General features: G+C 38.0%; 1 long non-coding RNA gene across 1 annotated transcript in view; it reads left to right on the top strand.

The window, feature by feature from the left end:
* Positions 1–23835, top strand: part of LOC306995266 — an 86446-nt gene that overhangs the window by 8684 nt on the left and 53927 nt on the right. Inside the window, exon 2 of the long non-coding RNA XR_013796826.1 lies at positions 9387–9534. This is a non-coding gene — a long non-coding RNA (uncharacterized lncRNA). The remainder of the gene's footprint in view (positions 1–9386; positions 9535–23835) is intronic.

The raw sequence follows: 23835 nt of genomic DNA, 5'->3' as shown, positions 1-23835 counted from the left end.
TGTTCGGGATTCGAACCCGTGTCATCCAAATGACCAATACGTCAGTTCTACCACTCGGCCATGAATTTACTCATTCAGAAATGCCCGGTTTATCCAATCTGTTCCAGAGAAGCGCTCATCATTCGTCTTATTCCTCAATAGAATAGTAAACAAATAATCAGCTTTTTTGCACCTAATTTATTTTTGTTCGTTATTTTTGTTATTATTATATTATTTTATCACGCTGCTCCCAACGGGCAATAGGCTTATGTCGCCCACCGACGTCTAGGCTACAATATGAAATAAAGGCTATATTGTTCTCGTCTCTATTTTTAAATTATGATTCTATTTTTCGGTCCTAAACAATGTTCTATAGTAGCCTATTTCATCTGTTAATTGACATTAACCCCGCTTACATTTCAAAATACGGCAATAGCTGCTGTTTTGCACAATGTCCCTCTGCGCCACCTGGCGGTCATTTCGCGAATGACTTTGAAATGCGACTGGATTATTTTTACCGCGGTAGTTTTGCCGCGGTGCCTGTCGCGGCGGTAATAGGCATTCTGGTTGAGTACCATCTGTAAAAGTAAATCATTTGTAATTTTAACGAGTGCAGTTTCTGTGCTATGATGTGGCCTGAATCCAGACTGAAATTTTTCATAGATATCGTTTTCTTGCAAGAAAGAGCACAGTTGAGCGGACACAACTTTCTCTAGTATTTTAGACATAAATGGAAGATTTGAAATGGGTCTGTAATTTGCTAGGTTATTTGGATCTAATTGTGGTTTCTTAATAAGAGGTTTTATAACTGCCAGCTTGAACGTTTTTGGAACGTGACCTAAAGATAGAGACGAGTTAGCCTAATAATATTGAGAAGAGGCTCTTCCACTACAGGTAACACTTCTTTCAGTAGTTTAGTGGGTATTGGATCTAATAAACATGTTGTTGGTTTAGATGCAGTAATAAGTTTATTTAGCTCTTCCTGTCCTATAGTTGTAAAGCGCTGTAGTTGTTCTTGAGGGGTGATAATTGAGGCTGAATCATAAGACGCTGTCAGAGATTGTACATTTACAATTGTGTTTCTGATGCTTTCTATTTTCTCAGAGAAGAAATTCATGAAATCATTACTACTGAAATGTAACGGAATATTTTGGTCAGGTGATGTCTGTTTATTTGTTAGTCTAGCCACGGTGCTAAATAAAAACCTTGGATTATTTTGGTTGTTTTCTATTAGTTTGCGGAGATGCTCAGCCCTGGCTGCTTTTAGAGCCTTTTTATAACGTGACATACTGTCTTTCCACGCAATTCTAAAGACCTCTAAATTAGTTTGTTTCCATTTGCGCTCTAAGTTACGAGTTTCTCTCTTGATAACATGCGTAGCACTGTTGTACCATGGTGCTTTAGTTTTCTCTCTAACCTTTTTTAATTGGTGCAACAATTTCTAATGTACTAGAGAGAATGGTGCTCATACTGCTAGTCATTTCCTCTAGTTCATCTGTTAGTTTGGGTTCACTGAGGAGCGGAGATAGATCAGGTAAGCTATTCAAGAATCTATCTATAGTGGTTGGAAGGATTGTTCTACCTGGTCGATAACGCGGCGCAACATGACACATTTCAGCCGTACGTACGTAGTATGCAAGTTACCATGTAATGATCAGTGACGTCATCACTTTGCGGTATAATATCTATATCGGTTGGATCGGTTCCATATGATATAATTAAATCTATGATTAAGACGATGAATGGGACCACTAACGTTTTGCTTGACCAAAAGGAGTTTAGTAAATCTGTAAACGCAGCCCCTAACACATCATTTGTGTTATCAACGTGTATGTTGAAATCTCCAACAATTATTGCCTTATCGACATTGACTAATAGATCTGAGAGAAAATCTGCAAACTCTTTTAGGAAATCCGCATAGGGCCCTGGAGGTCTATATACAGTTGCCAAGGCTAGAGATAATAGAGATTTCTTTCTTACATCTAAAAGTGTCACATTTAGCACAAGTACTTCAAACGAATTAAACCTGTGACCTGTTTTCTGAGTAACATTAAGAATATCTCTATAGATTGTTGCAACACTGCCGCCACGACCAATCAGACGGGGCTCATGCTTATAACAGTATCCGGGCGGAGTGGACTCATTAAGACCGAAGTAATCATTTGGTTATGCTTATGCTCCCTTTATCTCTTAAATGACACTGTGCCATGCAAAAAACATGTAGGCCTAGTATTCTTTTACTTTTATTTCAATAGCCTTTCCCTGAAACGGTGTAGTTATTATTAAATCTGAAATAAGATTTGCCTTTAAATGATTGAATCTGCTTCAAGACAAAATTAGTTGTAAAATCACAAGTAATTCACAATAAACAAGGCATGCTCTAGGTTTTGTTTTTGTGTTAAAACAATTCACTTTGGCATCACAGCTCTTAAACAGCCCTTTTGATGATGTGCAGTTTTTTCATAAAACCATTTAAACTAATCCTATTTTCTTAAACACAAGACACACCCTGCCCCTTTATCAAAATCCATAATCAATGGGTTGTAATGGCTTTTGCTGTACACAATGTTATAGGCTTTTCTTCATCTAGCTCTTTGTAAAGCTATTAAGGTTTTGGGGGAAAACAATGTCAAGAAAGCTGCCCAATAAGGTTTTATTAGGCTGGCATCAGTTGTGTGGTTTAGGGTTTTTGTAAACAGTTAAAAAACAAATATTTTTAACAAGATTTTACTAGAAAATAAGTTATACAGCACTTTAAAAACACAACAAAAACACGTGTAGATGGTAAGCTATTTTTGTTACAGTAATAGCTCAAAAATGTTTTGGCTATTTTTTTGTCATAGGGCATGATGTCACCATTTTTAGCTTTTAATGCCCATTCAAGTCAGACCAACAAAACATCAAGTAACATGCAGTTGGTCATTGGATCAAGGGGTGTATGTACTGTAGCCCATGTATCCATGTGTGTGTGTGTATATATATATATATATATATATATATATATAAAACATTCATAACATGTGTTTACGGGTCTTCAGTTATGTTTACAGGTGTTTTTTAATCAGTTCAACAGCTGTAAAAAATGTTTTTCAGTTGAGTCTTTTGACTTGCACACTAACCCATAAATGTGTAAGGGATAAAGAAATTATAAGACATCTGTGGTTGTGCTTTGGTAGCTGTTACTCTTGTGTTATTGTGTGGTTTTTATAGGATGTTTAGCTCATGTTTTGTATTTTTTGTTTAGTTAAAAAAAACAATTTAGCTCATGTTTGGTATGGTTAAATGTATTGTGTTAAGAGAGGAGTTGGTTGGTCGGGCAGGATGTGGTCAAATTATTAATTGTGCATGTATCTTTTATGGGGTGTCTGAGGTTATGACAAGTTGTTTACAAATACACTGAAAATGTTAGGTGATTTTAAGTTAGTAAAATGCATGATGCTTTAAATAAGATTTGGTGATGTGGTATTGATAAACATTTAATGCTGGCAAAAAAATCCATCATACATTCAAAATACAGTTTTGACATTTTCTTAAAGGAAGTAAAAAGAGACTTTAAATCAGAGGAGAACATTCTAAAATTGGGATTACAGTTAATGTGCCTGGCTTTGTGAAAATGAAATTTACCCAGAAGACAAAGTAATAATATAGTATTATCAAGATCAACATCCTTAGAATGAAAATCTGATTACATTATAGATTATGTAATTTGTAGGGCTGTAACGATTAATCGTGATTAATTGAAATCCAAAATAAAAGTTTGTGTTTATATAATATATGTGTGTGTATTGTGTATAATTATTTTGTATATAAATAGACACACATGCATGTATATATTTGAGAAATATTTGCATTTATATACTGCATATATATTTTTATATGATTTATATTATATATAAATATAACTCTTTTATATATAAATAACACATTTTTATTAAATATATACATGCATGTGTGTGTATTTATATATACAAAATAATTATACACAATACACACACATATATTATGTAAACACAAACTTTTATTTTGGATTTCAATTAATCGCGATTAATCGTTACAGCCCTAGTAATTTGTGTCTATAGGCATGTGCGTTCGGCCTTACTAGGCTTGTCAGTAAATGGCCACTGTTATGATTGTCTAACATCATCGCATAGGAAACCGTATCAATGCCCGCTCGCAATTGCATGTGAGTTAAGCGTCTTGAAAACATCCGTTTAAAACGTACTCGGTTACCTAACGTAACCTCGGTTCTCTCTAGAAGAGGGAACGAGTACTGCGTACTGAAAGTACGCACTGGGTAAAGTCTCTTTGCTCGAGATATTGAAGCCAAAAATTTATCCTTAAATTTGTAAACATTGTCAACGCAGTGCAGCAGCAGTTAGACCTAGAGCGGGCTGTCTCGCGCGCTCATTTCCTGTACATTTGTCGGGTGTTGTCTGTGCACTAGCATACTATTTTGTTTGTTGGCTTGTAATTCTGACTTCATAATAAATCTTATTTTCTTTTATAATCCTTTTCGTCTTCTGTGGATCTTAGCGTTACAAGTGTAGCGTCAGTGATTATAATGGGTTCTATTTGCTTATTGACACAACACGATGCTCGCATCTAGTCTAGGCAAGTGTCAGCCGTTATGTGACTAAACGCCAGTGGGTGGGACCTATGGTGCAATGATGTATGTTCTGTCAGGACCACTATCGTCAAATACGATTGGCAATTGACCGTTCGCAAAACCCCGCCCTCGAACGGTTCTCGTCCAATCCTAGCTCAGCAACTGTAACTAAGGAGAAGGACCTCCGTCAAACATTCCGATTTCAGCAAGATAGTGAAACGATGCGCCTATGGCAGTGAGGTCTGCACGGGCTTAAAACTTAAGCCCGAACCCGGCCCGTACCCGAAATAATTTAACCTGACCTGACCCGAACATTACGGTTATATTTTAAGCCCGACCCGAGGTCCGTTTCTCACTTTTTTTTTTTTCATATGCTGTATTTTATGATTGCTTGCAACTATAATTAAAAAATAGGCTACATGTACAAACACCGTTTCACTACAGCACCGCGGCCCCTTCATCAGTCAGCAAACGAGAAAAAGCACGGATTACTAATTACGAAACTTTGATGTGGTTGAACAGGTACACAGTCACACATTCCTCTGGAACTCAAGCATTAAACTTCAAAACAAAGTTTGCGCAGTTGCACAACTATTTACACAAATATATCCTTCTCAGTCAGCTACGAGTTATGAATGAAGAGAACAGCATCGAGAGTTGATGGTTTCAGCGCGTCCTCTGATTGCAGTGTTGTGACTGAAATAGCGCGCGCGGGAGCACATGCGCAAAACAGTTTTGTGAAATTATATATGATCAAATAAAAATGATTGATATATAATTTTACAAAACTGTTTTGTGCACGTGCTCCCGTGCGCTATTCTGTCTATACTTTCTGTCATGCCCTGGAGGATGTCTGCTGCATTACTCCAAAACCAATCACTTAGTATGGAGCTCAACCCAGCCATGGCTATGTTCTCAATGGTTGCGTAGTAACAATAACTAAGGGGCGTGGCTTTTGCGAACGGTCAATTGCATACAGTTAGGATTGGTAGTTTGGTTCTGTTCTGGGCAAGAACTCCCTGCGCATCCATGCAGCCTAGCATGATAAGAGAAGGGAGAGCAGCAATAACCTACCCTGGAAATCCAGAGTTCTTGCGAGAGCACAATTTGAATTTGCACATCGAGTAGCTCTGGTGTCGAGTAATAATGCTCATTAAATATGCCCCTCTATCTGAGCTGCACCAATCACATCGGGTTATCTGATATAGGCGGGCCAGAGGCGAGATGACATTACCGGTAGTCATTAGTAAACATTGCAAGATTGCTATGAATGAACACCAGTTGTTTGAAACGGCTTTGGGCGCTACAATGACCATTAAAGGAACACTCCGACTTTTTGGGACTTTAGCCTATTCAACTTATCCCCCAGAGTTAGATAAATCCATACATACCTTTTTCATCTCCGTGCGTGCTATAAGTCTGTTTGACGCACCCACCGCTAGCCTAGCTTAGCACAAAGACTGGATGTAAATGGTTGCAGCTAGCATACTAATCCAAATAAGTGACAAAATAACGCAAACATTTTCCTATTTACATGTTGTGATTTGTATAGTCACAGAGTGTACAAAAAACAAAGTCATATGAGACACAGACATATTTTAACCGTATAAATACTGGGAACTATATTCTCTGAAGGCGAAGCACTGCTACTTGGGCGGAGTGATAACCGCAGCACCTGAGATGCGCCGTGGTGAGGAGCAGAGAGTTCGTTCAGAGCGCGTCTCAGGTGCGCTGCGGTTATCACTCCACCCTATATTCAGGGAATATAGTTCCCAGTATTTATACGGTTAAAATATGTCTGTGTCTCATGTGACTTTGTTTTTTGTACACTCTGTGACTATACAAATCACAACATGTAAATAGGAAAATGTTTGCGTTATTTTGTCACTTATTTGGATTAGTATGCTAGCTGCAACCATTTACATCCAGTCTTTGTGCTAAGCTAGGCTAGCGGTGGGTGCGTCAAACAGACTTATAGCACGCACGGAGATGAAAAAGGTATGTATGGTCTTATCTAACTCTGGGGGATAAGTTGAATAGGCTAAAGTCCCAAAAAGTCGGAGTGTTCCTTTAATCTTCCAGATTTAGGTCTGGATTTCCAGGCTAGCAATAACCCCCCTTAGGGTAAACATTTACATTTTACATTTATGCATTTGGCAGACGCTTTTATCCAAAGCGACTTGCATTGCATTTCATGGTACACATTTACATTATTATCAGTTCTTGCTTTCCCTGGTAATCGAACCCATGACCTTGGCGTTGCAAGCGCCAACGTTCTACTATTTATAATATTTGAGCTACAGGAAGGCTAGACCTGATAACTGTTCAAGAACAGAACCAAGATGAATGTATTGCAGATATCATCAATTCAAGACTTTAAAGTACAACATTATTTGAGAATTTATTCTGATTCAAGGGGAAAAATTAGAATGCCAAATCCTGACTGACGAGAGGAGCTGGGGATGGAGAAGGGTAATTAGCTCCTGAGAAACGCGATAGCTGCTGATAATACTGAAGGAGCTTATATATGTACAGACATTGTATTCCTATAGGTAGACATGGATCAGCTGAGTGTCAGCTGCTGCGAGCTTGACTAACGTGACCTGCCAAAACTGACGCTACGCTTAATTTCGTCGATGTTTTGCTCTGGAGGCAGTCATATTCCAATATATTTGCCCGTGTGACGTCACAGATCCCGCAATATCAAAACAAGCCATTTTTTGAGCTTGATTAAATAAATGCTTTGTTTATAATGAGGAAGATGATTTAAGACACTTGCAGGATGGCACAAAAAACTCTTACATGTTAAAAGATCAAGGCTAATTTGATTTCTCATGTCATGACCACTTTAACATCTCGAGCTAGTTATAGAGCCCACCAATAACGTTTGGGCAATAACGTTTGGGCAACCATTGTCCAACAGTACAGCAACCCAAAAACAACCAACAATAAAATAACTCTGTGTAAATGAGACTTAAAAATAAAGTTAACAAATACAAATTGCTTGTGTGAAAAATTAATAATTACCATAAACAAATTATTATAATTATTCAAAGTTGCTTGCGTTCATTACACAAGCATACTTACATAGTCATTCAGGCACAAACACACTGAATCAATTAGGGGTGAATTCTGTGTGGATGACTCCATCACAGTAAAGAGACTTTCTGGCCAAACTTATTTGATTAAGAGCACATGAAGCCACAGCAAAGAAAACATGACAGAAAAAGTAAAGAATCCAGTTTATAAATGTAGTTCTGATAATATCAAGGCACCACAGTAGAAAAACTTTATAGCTAAAGTGATTATAAATTATGTGTGTGTGATACTCTCCACTTGGTCAATAGGACTGATTGTGTGTAGGCTAGTATATACTATTTCCTCTAAACTCATCATGACAGACATGTTGATGCTTTTTGTGAATCTGAGCATGTGTGTGTTTCAAGCATGTGGCATTCAGTAAAGTTAGTTTTTCACCTTTACCCTAAGCATGCTCACAACCCTGTATACAGCTACTGATTAATTCTTGATTGGTTTGCAGTCGAGTGACTGTGTGTTAATGTTTTACTGTAACATTATGTGGATCCTAGATGACACACAATAGTTTTGAAATGGATATGTATTTCACACTATTTGTCTTCATAGTTTGATCATTTTTAGATAGGCTGTATGTAAACCATGTTAGTATTTCATAAGTGAGTAGCTAGCTACTATAAAATACAACAATCATCAAATCAAAAGTTCAAAGACTGCAACAAAGTTTACCAAAAATCAATTTAAATAATTTAAAAGGTAGCCACTCAAATTATTTGAATATAGACTACCATTCAAAAACATGTTTGGGGTTTGTATGATTATTATTTTATTTTTATTTTTTTTTAAACGCTGTAAAAAAGTAATACTGTGAAATATTATCACATTTACGGATTTGGTTTTTATAACTTATTATTATCAATGTTGAAAACAGTTTAAGTAAACCACTTAGACTTTTTAGAAACCATGATACATTTTTCAGGATTCTTTGATTAATAGAAAGAAAGAACATCATTTATTTTAATATTAATATAATTGTTTGTCACTTTTGATCAATTTATTGCATCCTTGCTGAATAAAAGTTTTAATTTCTTTAAAAATATATATTGCTGACTTTTAAACAGTAATGTAGACATGTCATTAAAACATGGATGCTCCAACATCTAGATAAAAAAAAAAAGTACAGTTTTTTCCCAACACCCTGCTCCCAGTCTTTCTGTTTTGAAAAAGACTTCAGGGATTTTTTGCACACTTTTGCATCTGTTTTCTCTCATGCTGTCTGTTTGCATCCTTTAGCCAAACATACAGAATAAACAAATTTAAAGCTACAGCCCAAGCATCTGGTTTCCACTGCAATGGGACTGAATGCAGCTGAACACAGAAAAAAAAACATGAAGTATTTTTCCTGCTCCCTACGTTAAGGCTTTGTGATCATCTCTGACTGAGACAACACAGAGGTTTGTTCGTTATAGACGTGAGAGCATTCCTTCGGATAGAGTGTAAAACAAATCACTAGAGGAACTGAATCCAGTACTTGTCATGGAGTGGTTACTGAAATTATTTTTTATAGGTAATATAAAATTTGTGCAGTTTGGTGTGGGGTGCAAACAAGACACGGGAAAGTAAATTTTAAAGAATTGTTTGCTTTGCCATACAATTTTGTATATCCCTTGTTTAAATGCTTGAACTGTTTTAGTGTAACCAATGTAAAAACATTCAGTGGAAAAGACTATTCAACATTGGCTCAAAATGTTTCTCTGTTCTTAAGGGCTGACACAGATGCATGGACCATTTAAACCACGGATGCTGTGTGTGTGTACATGTCCTTTCAAAGCATACGGCACTGCAAAGTTCACGAATGGTCAAACCAACAGTTCCATAGAGGACAGTACGTCAGCTTAAAGGATCCCCTCTAGGTGAGCTAAAGTTGAAGTCAAAATACTGCATCAAAACAATAGAGTTGAGATTGAGAAAGAGAGAAAAGTTCATCAGATCCATGTGTTTGGGTGTGCTTTGGGTTTGAGGAAATGTGTTGAATCACACATTACTGGATGTGCGTCACTTGACACGTTTATTGTGAAAAATAACTGCTGAACTGCTGGAGATAATGAAGTACAGCGGTTTGAGTCTCTGTCTGTTTTCTCTTTCTTTTTTTGTTCTGTCCCTCTCATCCTGCGACCATTCGACCTAAGAGTCTTGCTTGTTAAAAGCATTAATCAGGAAGCATGACTCATTTTGTGCTCCACATTCGATCAGTCATAATATGCTGAGTTGGCAGTTTGTAAAGGCCTCTTTAAGGATCAAAACAGCCCGTGTGTGTGTGACTGACTGTGTGTGTGTATATACATGTATGTATGTGCTCATCTGCATGATTCCTTGTGTATTTGTGCCTGATTTCATCCCCTTATCTTTGTGATCCCTGGAGTGTTCACTGTTGCGGTTTTAGGCTTTGAATAGTTTTGGCTAAATCAAGCCGTCCATGTTATGAGTGCAATATGAACCACATGTTGATTCAAACACACACTCAGTCAGCCAGCCATCTTCCAGGAAAGACAAGAATTGAAGTTAATTTGAAATGATGAGACAACAGGATTGAGGATTATTGATTAAAAACAAACCTTTTCTGGTCTATTGGATACCAGTTTGTACTGGAAAGAAAAAAGATTGTGCAGTGCATTAGACTGGTTCTTTAGGTCAGTTGAAAAGATTTAGAACAAATATGAGAAAAGAGCTTAAAGGATAATTCCGGTATTTAACACCTTGAGTCTATATTGTAGTTTGTTTTGGATGAACAAGAGTGGTGGACAACATTTTTTTGACAATGGTTCCTCTCTCGAGTTTTTGACTATAAAAGAATTGGCCATGGACCCATTTAACATTGGAGTCAATGTGCATGTCCGAAAATGTCATTAAAACTGCCAATAATGTTCGTTTACAAAACTGTTAAACTCACCGAGTGATTAGTGGTGTTCGTTGATGTTCAAGAAACAAAAAGTGTTGCGAAATACAGTTTCTGTCGTGTTTTATTCGTCATTTTGTACTAAGTTACAGGGTTGTGAAGTGTCTGAAAAAATAGTTCCACTATAGCAAAATAAACGGATTGGAATCATATATTGCGACGATATATTGTTTATAATCATCAACGAACACCACTAACCACTTGGTGAGTTTAACAGTTTTGTAAACGAACATTATTGGCTGTTTTAATGACATTTTCGGACATGCACATTGACTCCAATGTTAAATGGGTCCATGGCCAATTCTTTTATAGTCAAAAACTCGAGAGAGGAACCATTGTCAAAAAAATGTTGTCCACCACTCTTGTTCATCCAAAACAAACTACAATATAGACTCAAGGTGTTAAATACCGGAATTATCCTTTAAATAACTACTCAACACATTTCTAAGCATCATGATGACTCATTAAGCACAATGTAGTCTGCTAATGATCATACACTTAACTTTTCACAAAGCTCACATTTGTTCCTCAAATATTGAATCAATTACCACATTACATTGAACATTATATTGTTTCATTGGGTTGGACAGCATACAGGTAGATCTTCTCCATATGTCAACAGGAGGTTGTACAGGAATTCAAGAAGAAGAATCATAAAAAATACTATTAGTTTACCATTAGCCCTCTGGGGTCTGAGGTGTTTTCTGGGTCCTGGAGGTTTTTTGACATTTGTGCTTATTTACTTTACATATAACGTTTACATGGCTAAAGTCTGATTACACTATATCGAGCCCACACTACAATAATCTGAGCAGCATGCATGTACATGTACATGTTTTTTCGTGGTTAGTGAAAACGTTTATTTAAGCAGTGTTGGGAGTAACTCGTTACAAAAGTAATGCATTACAGTAACATATTGCTTTTTGCTGTAACGCAGTAGTGTAAGGCATTACTAATCAATTTTCAGTAATATTTTACTCGGTACATGTTCAGTAACGCTTGCATTACAACACACTTAGGCCCCATCCACACTACTGCGTTTTCGTTTAGAAACGGAGACCTTTTGCTATGTTTGCACCTCCCGTCCAGACTACAACGGCAAAAACGAAGACCTAAAACGGAGAAGTTTAAAAACGCTCCTTCCCCGTTTTGCGTTTTGAATCTCCGGTGGGCGTTTTAGTGAAGACGGTCAAAACGGAGGACTTGACAAACGATGACGCAGAGGCTCACGCTCGGCTCTATGATTGGGTGTCATCAGTCATGGCGTATCCTTCCCTGATTCGTCAGACACCCATCACATGACCCGTCCCCGGGAAGAAAACATACAAAAACAGCCTGGACTACGTAACGTTAGTGACTGCAACATGGATAACGAATTACATGCGTTACTGATGTTGATGTCTTTGCTAGCAGCTGTTGTGCAAGTAAATTCTGCATTTTACAATGCTACAACTGCCTACATGCGCCTGTTTACACCGGCACGTGCATGCCCAGTGTTGGTGAATGGTCACGTGATCCGCGTTTTCAGTTGTTTTAATGTGGACGTAGATCAATTCTAATACGCAGCTAAAACGCTGGTGTGGATGGAGATCGTATTCGTTTTAATTCTCTGTTTCTAAACTAAAACGCAGTACTGTGGATGAGGCCTTAGTAGGGCTGGGCAATAAATCGATTTTATCGATTAACTCGAATGTGTAGTGTATGTCGATTTGTTTGAATGAAAATCGGTTTTCTCTTTAACATCCGCCAATTTAATAAAGTTAAAACTTGTTTTGAACAATTTATTTGTCATCTGCAGATTTCTTTTAAATAGTGGAGAAAAAAAATCTATGTAAATCGGATTTTTTTTGTGCAAAAATTGGGGATTTCTTTTCAGGCCATACCGCCCAGCCCTAACACTTAGTTTTAATTGTAAAAAAAAAAAAAAACGTGAGACATTAATGAATGAAAAATGCAAGTAAGTTACCTCTTCGTGGTCAGTCAATAGTGTCGTTTGTAAATAGACTAAATGGTAGTCTGATTTACGGTTCTGATTTATTTGGATAGCAATTTATTTCATTCATCTCCTTCTTGCTGGTGTACCTTTGTATTGTGTGACATAGTTCATTGAAGGCGTGTTTAGGGTGGGTTTTACAGGAGTGCCGCGAGGCATGATTTCGGCCTCTGTGCTCGCGCTGGCCAGTGGAAAAGGGGCTAATAGGTGAAGATGTTAGAAGACTGTACATTTGCGAGATGGACGTATGTGCATTACTCTATTTGTTCTGTGTTATCTTTCTAAGCAGGCTATGTTTAGGTGGTGTTTTCATAGTGCAATCATGTTTTTGATGCGGTGGTGACGCGTTCATGTAACATGTAAGGGTGGCGCTGCCAATAAAGCACCTAAAAGCTGTCACAAAGAACCGGCAAAAGTAATGATTATGAATATGTCAAATATAGCAAGGAGACATTTTAATTGTTTATTAATAAAGATGAAGTTGACGATGCTGACTCGCGATCTTCGCAGTAGTGAATGCGCCAGAGAGAAATGCACATTTCATACGGATTACATAAGCAGAGAGCTGTCGGTTTTCTTTCGTTTTGAATTGTTCTGTTTAAAAGTAAACATTTCAAACTTTCTATACATTTCTCAGGTATGTGAGAGGCAAGTAGGATACCTTATACGCTGAGTTTCGGTTCATTTATGAGACGAGCTGCAGTTCAGGCGCTGGCGCCTCCGTGTCGTGATTATCTATTGTCTGCTATATTTACTACTTGTATATTAAATCCAGGCAATTGGTTGATTAAACATTAGTGTGAAAGGGCCTTAATATTGTTCCTTTTTATTTTTGTATTGTTGCATGGTGTTTTCTTTTACTTATTTTGCTATTTGTTTAGACTTCATGAGGAGTGTCCATACAACATCCACATGGTTTGGTTATGGCTATTCTTTGGTATGCTTTTGTTAGCATGGCAGTAGCCTTTCTCAGCAGGCATGTCAGCAGTCACTCTGATCTATTTGTTGTGGTAACTAGATAATGGAAAACAATAGGCTAAACTGAACTCAGATCAGTACCATTGTCCCTTATGGGAGCTGGCTGTGATGGAGATCGTAGAGCTGGCAGCAATTGTGCGGCTTTGGTTTTAATTATGTATGCACTCACAACATCCCACACCCTACATGTTGCTTTCATATATCATTATTGTAATGTAATAAAGTGCATTACTGTAATAAAAAAACATTACAGGATTTTAATGTCATCTATTAGAGTGTCCAATAGTCACTGAGAAGATAACTGACTGAACTTGTATGATAAGTCTGATATATAATTTTATTTGCAATTTGTTTTCTTTTGGGTGTCTTCATAAAATGCAAATGTGAACACGAAATGCATTGTTGGATTGTGATTTCTATGGTATGAGGTGCTGTCTCCTGCTCACTCCTTTTTTCCCCCCTGTAGATTATTTTGGCTGAGTCACTCTGTGAGTTGCTCTCCCAAGGTCAAGCCAATGAGATCACAGTTTTAAAAGTAAATTATTCTCATCTGCACAAATAGGACAATCTAGTGCTGCTCGTCGTGTTCACCTCTGAGGTAATGGTAAAGGAAAAAGTTCAACACTTGACTCTGGCAAAATGTACATTTTCTCCTTCTAGCTATTTATCTTTTAATGAGACAAAAGCAATAAAAACTTAGATTTCTTTTGAAAGAACAAAAATACTGTCTGCATGTCTGGTTTTATTAAGAGACCTCTAATACTTGTCTTGGATGAACTGTCAAAGACTTTGTCTTGGAGTTGTTTATTGTCTAGTGTCTAAAATTAAACATTAGACTGGATAATTGCTTTTTTCTTATGTAACTAATCTTGTGGCATACAAGGATCATTTATCATTCTGAAATTGTTGTCAGAACAAACTTATGAACAATATTTAGCAATATGCTACATAAAAAGTGATGTTTTATTCAATGTTTTTAATTGTAGACTAATAGCAGGAACGGTCCTCTTGTGATTCAGTGTGGCTGATGCATCAAAGCTGAATAGAGTTTCAAAATGTTTTGTGACCCATTTTATGACCCAAAGCTCACAACCATTCAGTGGTGTAATGCAAATTTACACATCATCTTTGCATTCAAATTCATATTTGGGAGTTTATTTGAAACAACAGTGTGCTTGAGATATATAATAACAAATCTTAGGCATTCACACAATTAGTTCATTTGTAAAGCAGCATTGTTAGATACACTCTATAGCATGTGATTTAACTTGTAAGGTAAACACTGGTAAAGAGCTCACAGTTCTTGTGTTATTGTTTGTTATGGCCAAACTATTGTCTGTTTAAATTATGTCTGTTAATCCATCATGTCTGTCAGGTTTTCCCTGTGAGTTTTCAAGATCTTTGATTTATTCAAGCCATTGGTGTGCCAATTAAAAATAAAATAAAGGAATCAAATAAAGAAATGTATAAATTAAAATAAAACTGAAATTAAAATGAATACATTTGAATTTAATTCGTTTAAAAGTATATTGAATGTAACTGACAAAAAAATAAGGAATTAATAAAACAGTCCAATAAGTGAACCATTCATTGGCATTTTAAACTCTTTTGGCAATGAGGTAAAACAAAACGAGGAAATGGCAACTGCCATTTTTTTTAAAAGCAAATTAAGTTAAAATTATTAAATAAACTTTTATTAGAAATGCAAATATGTGCTTTGGAATAGTTCATTGCTGACACAGAAAACTTACTTACTAAATTACTTTTTAAAAGGACTGTTTTGGTTCAATAGCTCAAATTCTGTATTAAAATAAATAAAACGTTACACTCATGTCAAGCCGAATCGCATTTTGTGCCAATATGAGAAATCAACTCAGATCTGTTTAAATAATCTGTTTAAAATTAATTTAACTTTGTAATAAACGGTAGGCTGTGCATTTTCTGCTGTCAATTCAATGCAATTTAGTATTGAGTAACAAACCTGAAATACAAGTCATGAAAACAATTAAATTAGTTTGAGACCCTGAAATTGATTGCTGTGTATTTAATGGAAACAAAAAATGCTTATATACAGCTCTCTGTATTTTATGACTTTCTTATTCTGCAATACTCTTTTCAGCTCCTTTGGATTGTCTGCATGGCTTAATATCCAGTTGCTGCTATCCGCAATTATAGGCAATTTATCAAAAAGTAAATCTGACTCATGGTTTTTCCGTGCAGAATCAACATAAGTACGTACAAGTGCCAGGCAACCCTGAACAAGCCAACAAAGGACTTTTACTTTTGCAAATTGAAGGAACTGTTTGTTATTAAAGTCTCAGTTTCCTGCAAGTGTTTTGTTTGTCCTTACGGGATATGATTTGTGTCATTGCAAGTATTGTATTTGGGTAAAAGATCTTGAATACTCCGCTGTGGATTTATGATTATATGTGTGAACTCTACAAGTCCTTTTGTCCTCATAATGAGGAAGAGGGAGTAAGAGAAAAACAACAGATGAGAACAGATTTTACCTCTAGACTGTTTCTGAATGATGTTGTATATTAATTTATGGATCCCAGCTGAGGTTATTAAAGTGCAGATAGTATTTTGCTACAAGTGTGTACAGTTCAGTATGTCTTAGAGGGTGTATCTGATTATGGGTAAAGGAAGAAGCCTTGTAATACTTTTGTCTGGCTCGGCACCACAAGCCTCCGCTGACTGCGTGCGCACGTCCCCAAATGGACGAGGCATTTATAATTTATGTGCTCGCCATACTATTTGTACTACTCTTTGAAACAATAGGGTGTAACTTGGAGTCCTCTAAACCATCAGGAAGCAGCGGTGAAAAGTGTAAGAGAAAACGCGAAGAGAGGGTGACTGAGAAAACAAATGAAATTAACATTTGAACTCTCTCTTGCTAAGTTAGCATCCCCATCCGAGACTCAATCACACCGAGTTGATCACCTCTGTATTGTCTTGATTTACATCTCATTCTCTTCACCCCCTCTTGTCCATCTTTCCTCTTCACATGTTGAAATTACCTGAAATTCACCCAAAAATCTAAATGGTTTAATGTGAACAATTAACACAACACTATACATGTTTGGTATAATTTGAAATGTCTCAGTGTGACTGGTAAAAATGTCTCATTCCCACATAAGTAAAACAAAATGGTAATAAAGGTTTTAAGAGTTTAGAGAAATGATTTGCTTACTGTGGTGGGTGTGTCCTAATGCAAAATCACCTTTTTTCCTTAAGGTGTAAACTACCCAGGTCTGGAGACTTAAGAAATGCATTTTCCCATTATTAGCTCATGTTTCCACTTGAAAGTGGTTTCTGTCTTGGTATTTAAAGAGATGTTGCGGGAGGCTCAAGGTGCAATTTGTAGTCAGATCGGCCTGTATTGAAGTTAATTCATTTTAAAATTAAAATAAAGATGTTATATAGACTACTAAAGGGGGCTAAACAGAACTGCTATTTAAATAATGGCAAGCATGGGGGGCCTATTGAATAGCATTAGCCATAATCTCTGATCAATGATCGGACTGGCGAGTTTGTGACCGTGGAATCTGCGTAAAAGAACGGAAACGCGAGACCCTCAGCGGCATTGGTAACCAAATGAATGAGCTAGAGATGCACTGAATACAATTTCTGATTTTTCATTGAGTCTGACCTGCCAATACCGATTTTAGCCGATTCCGATTTCATTTTTTCTAACCATTTTACAGCACACACAAATATTTATTTTCTATTTTTTTTCTTTAACCCCTTTCACGCGTAAGTTTAAAATATTCTAACTAGGGGTGCACCGAAATGAAAATTCTGGGCCGAAACCGATACCGAAAATTTAGGATGCACTTGGCCGAAAACCGAAACCGATACCGAAAATGGCTTCTTTTAAAAACTTTAATATATATTTATTTATATTGCTTAATTTTGAATGGATCTGAAATGAAAAATCACAAACCAATAGAATAATCATCAAACTTTTATTACCACTAACAGTTACATAACAAAACCTAAAATATGTTATATATTATATAGGCCTATATTTTATATTACATGCGCTTCATGAGGCACACGCGCGCGGTCTCTTGCTCTCTCTCCCTCTCTGCCGTGCACGCGCTACACGGTTTGGAGCACAGTCTCTGTCTCGCGGGCGCGCTCGCTGTAGATTCCGGAGATTTTAACTAATTCGCGGGCATCAGTGGCCCTGTCCCAAATTACGCACTTCATGTGGACTTACGGTCTCGTGGACTTAAATTGCGCGTGCTCGCTGAGTCTACGAGTCCGTAGACCGTCCCATTCATCATTGTAACGCTCTGAAGTGTGCTCAGCAGCGCCCCCTTTGTACCCTTGAAGCTGTCTTCCGCGAAGCCCGCATAGATGCAGGTTTCACGCACTTTAACTACCCAGAAATCCTTGCGAATTTGCGAAAGGCCAATCAGACAACGAATGGGAGGAGCTTTCGCTCACGTTAACATGAGAAGAAAATATTTAAGTGTAAATATCATTATGGTTTTTATGACCTATGTGTACATTTTACCAGTTATTACCTACAGTTTATACAAACATATATGGTCATCAACCAGTGGTTGATGCAAACATAAATATATATTTATATTTAATATATACATAAATAGTGCACTGAATAATAGGCTACGATCGCATTATGATTCATTAAATAAATATAACCGAATGTCAGGGCTTTACTGAATCATATGTAAATGTAGAAATATAATATTTAAACAACAACCGGACCGTCTTCCTATTTCCGGCGTGGCGATCGAGTCTGTCCCAAAAATACCTCTCAATGCGCCCTCGTGGACTCGCACCAAAGGCCCTATAAGTCTGCACTACATGATGTCACCAAAGTGAGGACTCTGAGGAAGTCCACAAGTCCGGAGTGTGCCATTTGGGACAGGGCCAGCCGCTATCAATATGCGGGAGACTCCCGGAACTTCCGGGAGACTTGGGATGTCTGTATTTCTATACTGAAATAATATCGGCATTATAATTATTGATTTTTCATTACGCAATTTTTTGGTGCCCTCTCAGCTCATGCGCGTGGTGGGAGCGGCGGCGCTGGTTGTCCTCATCTGAAACTTTAAAATACTTCCATACCGCTGACATGCTTAATCTTTGCAGACGCGTGCAAACAGCTCGACCCTGAGTGAAACCTGCTTGAGCACGGAGGGGAGGGGTGGGTGACAAGTGATAACAGCTCGACCGTGAGTGAAACCCAAGCGCTTGCGCGCGGATGGGAGGGGCGCGGTTGACATTCATTTTGACATTCATCAACTTTTTTAATTCGGCCCGAAACCGATAATGCCATTTTCGGCGACCGAAATTTCGGTGCACCCCTAATTCTAACAGCCCCCCCAAATGAGTTTTTCAAGGCGACGATTATTTTAGAACATTCCCTTTAATGTTTCCATGGTGACGCGTCATGCGATACATTGCAGCCACAATAACACTGTATGACAGATGTCGCTTTTATTTCCTTTTTCCTTCAAAATATTCACAAACTTGCTTACCATGTCATCAACTATGTGATATTCCGATTCTTAAATACTTGTGAGTGTTTGGTCGTTTAAAAACCTTTATAAATAATCTTGATCTTGATCTATAACGTGAGATGGGTGCCGCCATGTTGTCCTGTCAGTCGGATTTACAGCATGTAAATTCATCAGTTTCTCCCGAAATACATGCAAGAAAGTGGCTGGTGAACTGTGAGAAGAATAGAGTAAACTTTATAGTTACTTCCACTATGTTTGTCTGATATGAATAACACTGTCACGGTGGGTAGTGGAGAATGGAAAAGAGGACTCAAGTGTGGAGTGAAATGAAGAGGTTTAATAAAGATAAAACATTAAATAAACAAACCAACAAAAGAAATCCAAGGTCTCAGAACTTAATCCAACACAGACATACAATACAATACAATTTTATTTGTATAGCACATTTAAAAACAACTGGCGTTGACCAAAGTGCTTAACAAGGCCAATAAGGGAAGACAGTAAGACCAGTAAAGATACACATCAAAGAGAAGTATAGTCGCTCAAGTCAGGGTATATTGAAAGCTAATGAAAAGAGGTGGCAGGGCCACCTCATGGCAGGGCAGGACAGGGCAGGACAGGCACAGAACTCCACGCGACTAACACGCGTAACAATAACAACGAACGAGCACAGGACAGCAAACACAGGTAGACTAAATAGGAAGGCAAACAAAGGAGGGTAACGAGGAGGACAGGTGGGACAAATAAACCAATAATCAGATAACAAGGGTGAGGGACCAGACAATGACCAGAGCACATGGCCCAAAATAACAAAACATCACAAGACAGGACAGACATGTGACAACACATGTTGGCAAATAATATTTGAATAGATTGTTATTGCTCCCTCCACAGACATCAGTGTGTATTTTACAAACTCCAAATGTATTGTTTTACTCGTGCTTGTGTATTTAAATGTCTGAAACCCAAAATAAACATTATGTGTTTGAAAACACTGCATAGTTGTGATATATGACAGTGCTGATGGCTCTGTGTCAGCCAGGGCGCGAAAGCACAGTTTGAATCTGGCAGTTATGCGATGTCAGTCACTGAACATTCTAAATCCCATATGTGGCACCGTACTCTCGGGCACAGAAATAAAAAATCCCATATATGGGCCAGTAGTCACCGTACCGCTCAAAAGGTTAATCATGTGGCGCATGAGTGCATTTGACCGGCATAAAATCGGCATGTCAGACTGACCGGCCGATCACGTGAAAATCGGCCAATTCCGGTCACCAGCCGATCTCTAGAATGAGCACAATAAGAGTAAAGAGGTAAATAGAATAATCAAATGTATAGTTAAACTATTATACAAATGATCAATAATCAATTAGCATTCTAACCCAAATTCAAGGTTGTGATAAAATGCAGTCAGATAAGTAAATTGGAATTAAATAACTTTGTCACACTGAAAAGACAGAACATGCAGAAACCTTCACCCACATCTAAACCTGTCATTGGGCTGATTGGGCGGGCCTTATAGAAGTAGGCTACACGTGGTGATATTTGCTTTTAGTACACTTCACCAAACCCACAATTAGGGCTGTGCAATTAATTGATTTTTTTTTCCGATTTTGGTTCCCAACGATCACCAAAATAGTACAATCGTGTAAAAACGATTATTTTGCCATATTCTGTTTTGCAAGAACACTCTTATTTTGTCTTGTGTTCTGAATGACGCCCGCAAGCACACACCCGCCCCTCCCGAAGCCAACCATAAACTCTCTCAGTCGTGTGCATCATACGCTGGAATTTAAAAACTCAGCGCGAGTAAAGATGGCAGAAGGAGGGCAGCCACAGCAGTGTTTGGTGAGCAAAAAAGGCAAAACCAACTCTGTTGTCTGGGAACAGTTTGGCTTCGAGGAATTTGACGACGAGCTGAAACATGCTACGTGCAAGATTTGCTACATGGTAGTTAGTGGCTGCAACGCAAGGGAACACCGCAAATTTGTTCGTTAACCACTTGAAAATTAAACACAGAGTTACTATGCGAGCTATGACAATCTAATAAATAAACAGAAACAGCAACCCCCTCAACATCCTCCGTTTAGGGGCTTCAGAAGACTTTATAGATAATATAGAGCACAACTTTATTTATTGTTTTTTATTTATTTGTGGTGCTCAACAGTCATCCCCCCCCCCCCCCCTCCTCCCCCCTTTCAATAAATTGAGAAGTTTGGTCAGTACATTCTTTTTTTAATTTTGTGTTCCACAGAAGAATGTCATGCCGGTTTGGAACAACATTAGGGTGAGTAAATTAATGTGGAATATTCACTTTTGGTTGAACTATCCCTTTAATAAACCACAGTAGTATATATTCTCCATGCACTGGATAAACTACTGAAAGAAGTGCATGACACTCAACAGCTCTTTGTCTGAGATGGTCAACTTGTTGAAAAATCCCAGGGTTCTCTGTCACATTCTTCTAGATAATTTTCTCTCTCCACAATTAGGTCAACAGCATTGTTGAGAAAAACAGCTGCTGTGTAGAAGACTTAGCAACTGCAATAACTCTGAAAAGGATGTGGGAGGTGGGCAGCTGGGTAGGATGGAATGGATGTGTCAAGATTTGCTGGCATGGACAACAAACTAATGTTCTCACACACCAGATACTTTCACAACCACCTTTTCTTTTCTTTTTGGTGGAGATTTTTCATGCTAGATTAGCCTGTCCTCAGAGTATCAGGCCTGTTGTGGGGAAATAACTCACTAAAGGCGGGCATACACGGTGCGATTTTTTGCTGTTTTACGAGCTCGCAGATGATTTTTTCACTCGGGAGAAATCGAGTGCAAATCGGTGATGCTCGCATGGTCGCGGCTCGCAGCGTGTGAGAGGAATTACGAGCCGAGCCGAGCACGTTATGAGCACCTCCCCGACCTCCCGATCATTTTTAAACATGTTTAAAAAATTCGGGGAGTCGGCCCGATTTTCACCAGCGTATAGGCTGTCCCCTATTGCCAAATCATACACAACCGCCTCACAGGCTAGATCGATGGGGCTATACCTCAGTGGCAGCAACCACACAGCATGCGCATACACTGTCACACACACACACACACACACACTCTCTCTCTCTCATGTTTTTATGTTGAACGGAATGGCTACTGTTACAGTATCTGCATTTGCACACACATTTCTGTCATTTTTCTATCTGAAGCTATTGCCTGAAACATTGAAAGCTCTCACAGAGACTGTGTTTAACCACCAGCTCGGGATAAAATTCGTGCAGGAGGACAGTCGTGCCGTGTACCAGCTGCTTTGACGCGATTATCAGTTTAACTGACTCGTAACGTGTGCAATATCTCACGACCTCCCGAGTGTCCGAACTCGCACCGTGTACGCCCGCCTTAACTCACTAGTTTCCTACAATGGGGCAAAGAGTGATTGTGAAATTTTTCAGATTTTCCAATCTCTTTCTTCCTTTTAAAAAAAACCCCAGCTATATGTTAGAGCCAGATAGTCTGTTCCGTGTTTCCAATAAAGCAAACAACACAAGTCCCTGCCTTTTGACAAATAGCTTGGTGTAGCTGCAGTCTCTCTGAGCCTATTATAATCTGGAAAATTGTGTACATTCTTGGCAATGGAGTATGAGCAAAAACAGCCCCACATTGTAGATTTATCTGCAAACACTGATAGAGTTTTCGTTCTGAACCGAGAGCAGTAATGGAGGACTAAGGGTTCTCTCTTAAACATGATGCCTCAGGCCTATCTGCCAAGCTCTTCCACCACAGAATTTGGAAGCTTTCCCGATTATCCTCACTCTGGGGTGAAGCGATGAAGCGGTTTCTGTGATGAACACTTGCATTGGAGGCAGTAATATAAGTGGGAGAAGGGACATTTAAGCCTAGTAAATGAACATCAAGATTAATTGGAGTTTTGCATTCTATTTGAAATTGAATTCACAGAACATATTTGGCATATAAAAAAAAAATATGTAAAACATTAGAGTATTAAAGGTACACTGTAGTTTTTTTAAAAGTATTTTATTAGCTAAAATCAATGTTTATTCATAAATATGTCCTCATTGGTGTAAATTACCTCTGCCAATGATTTGACTGATCCTCGTAAGTGAAAAATTTATTATCTTTATTTACATTGGACGAGTAAGTCCAAGGACGCTTCCATGTTTTTCCCCCATTTTGAAAAACTATAATAGCAGAGAGGGACAAAAAGCACTAGCCTACCTTAACACGTTTTCACAATGCGTTTTCGTTCAGAGCCAGCGTCACGTGACTGAAAACAGTTGAAACGGACATGGAGATCAGTGAGAGGCGCTTGTCACTGTCCAGGCAAATTCGAAAGGCTGCAATGCATGGTAATTCATAATGCAGGATCATGCTTATGCCAAGCCACAGGAGATGCTTTTTACAGTCTGTGATTCATACTGTAACATTTGTTTGTTCGTTGTGTGTCAAGTTGCAGTTCGTTTGAAATAACAAACCTCATCACCCAAAAGAAAACTCGATAAAGTGCTATTGGAAGACATGTTGTCATAGCTTCTTGGTACATAACAACTTCCATAGTTGCAACATGCATTTGAAAAAGAGAGGCGCTAGAGAGCACTTCATTTTAATGCAAAATTTCACTGCTAGATGGGAGAAATTCCTACACGGTGTACCTTAAGTCTGTTTTACACAGCTACTGTAGTGTAAGCGGTACATTCATTGTGGGAAGCATCTTAACTGGTGAAAGAAGCATTTGTTGGATTTATAATGTGTGTGTAGAAAGAATATTTCTGATAAATCA

Source organism: Phoxinus phoxinus (assembly GCF_949152265.1).
Source record: "Phoxinus phoxinus genome assembly, chromosome: 3".
Taxonomy (NCBI): Eukaryota; Metazoa; Chordata; class Actinopteri; order Cypriniformes; family Leuciscidae; genus Phoxinus; species Phoxinus phoxinus.
The sequence above is the reverse complement of the archived record's forward strand: the minus strand, read 5'-3'. Positions and strand labels throughout refer to the sequence as shown.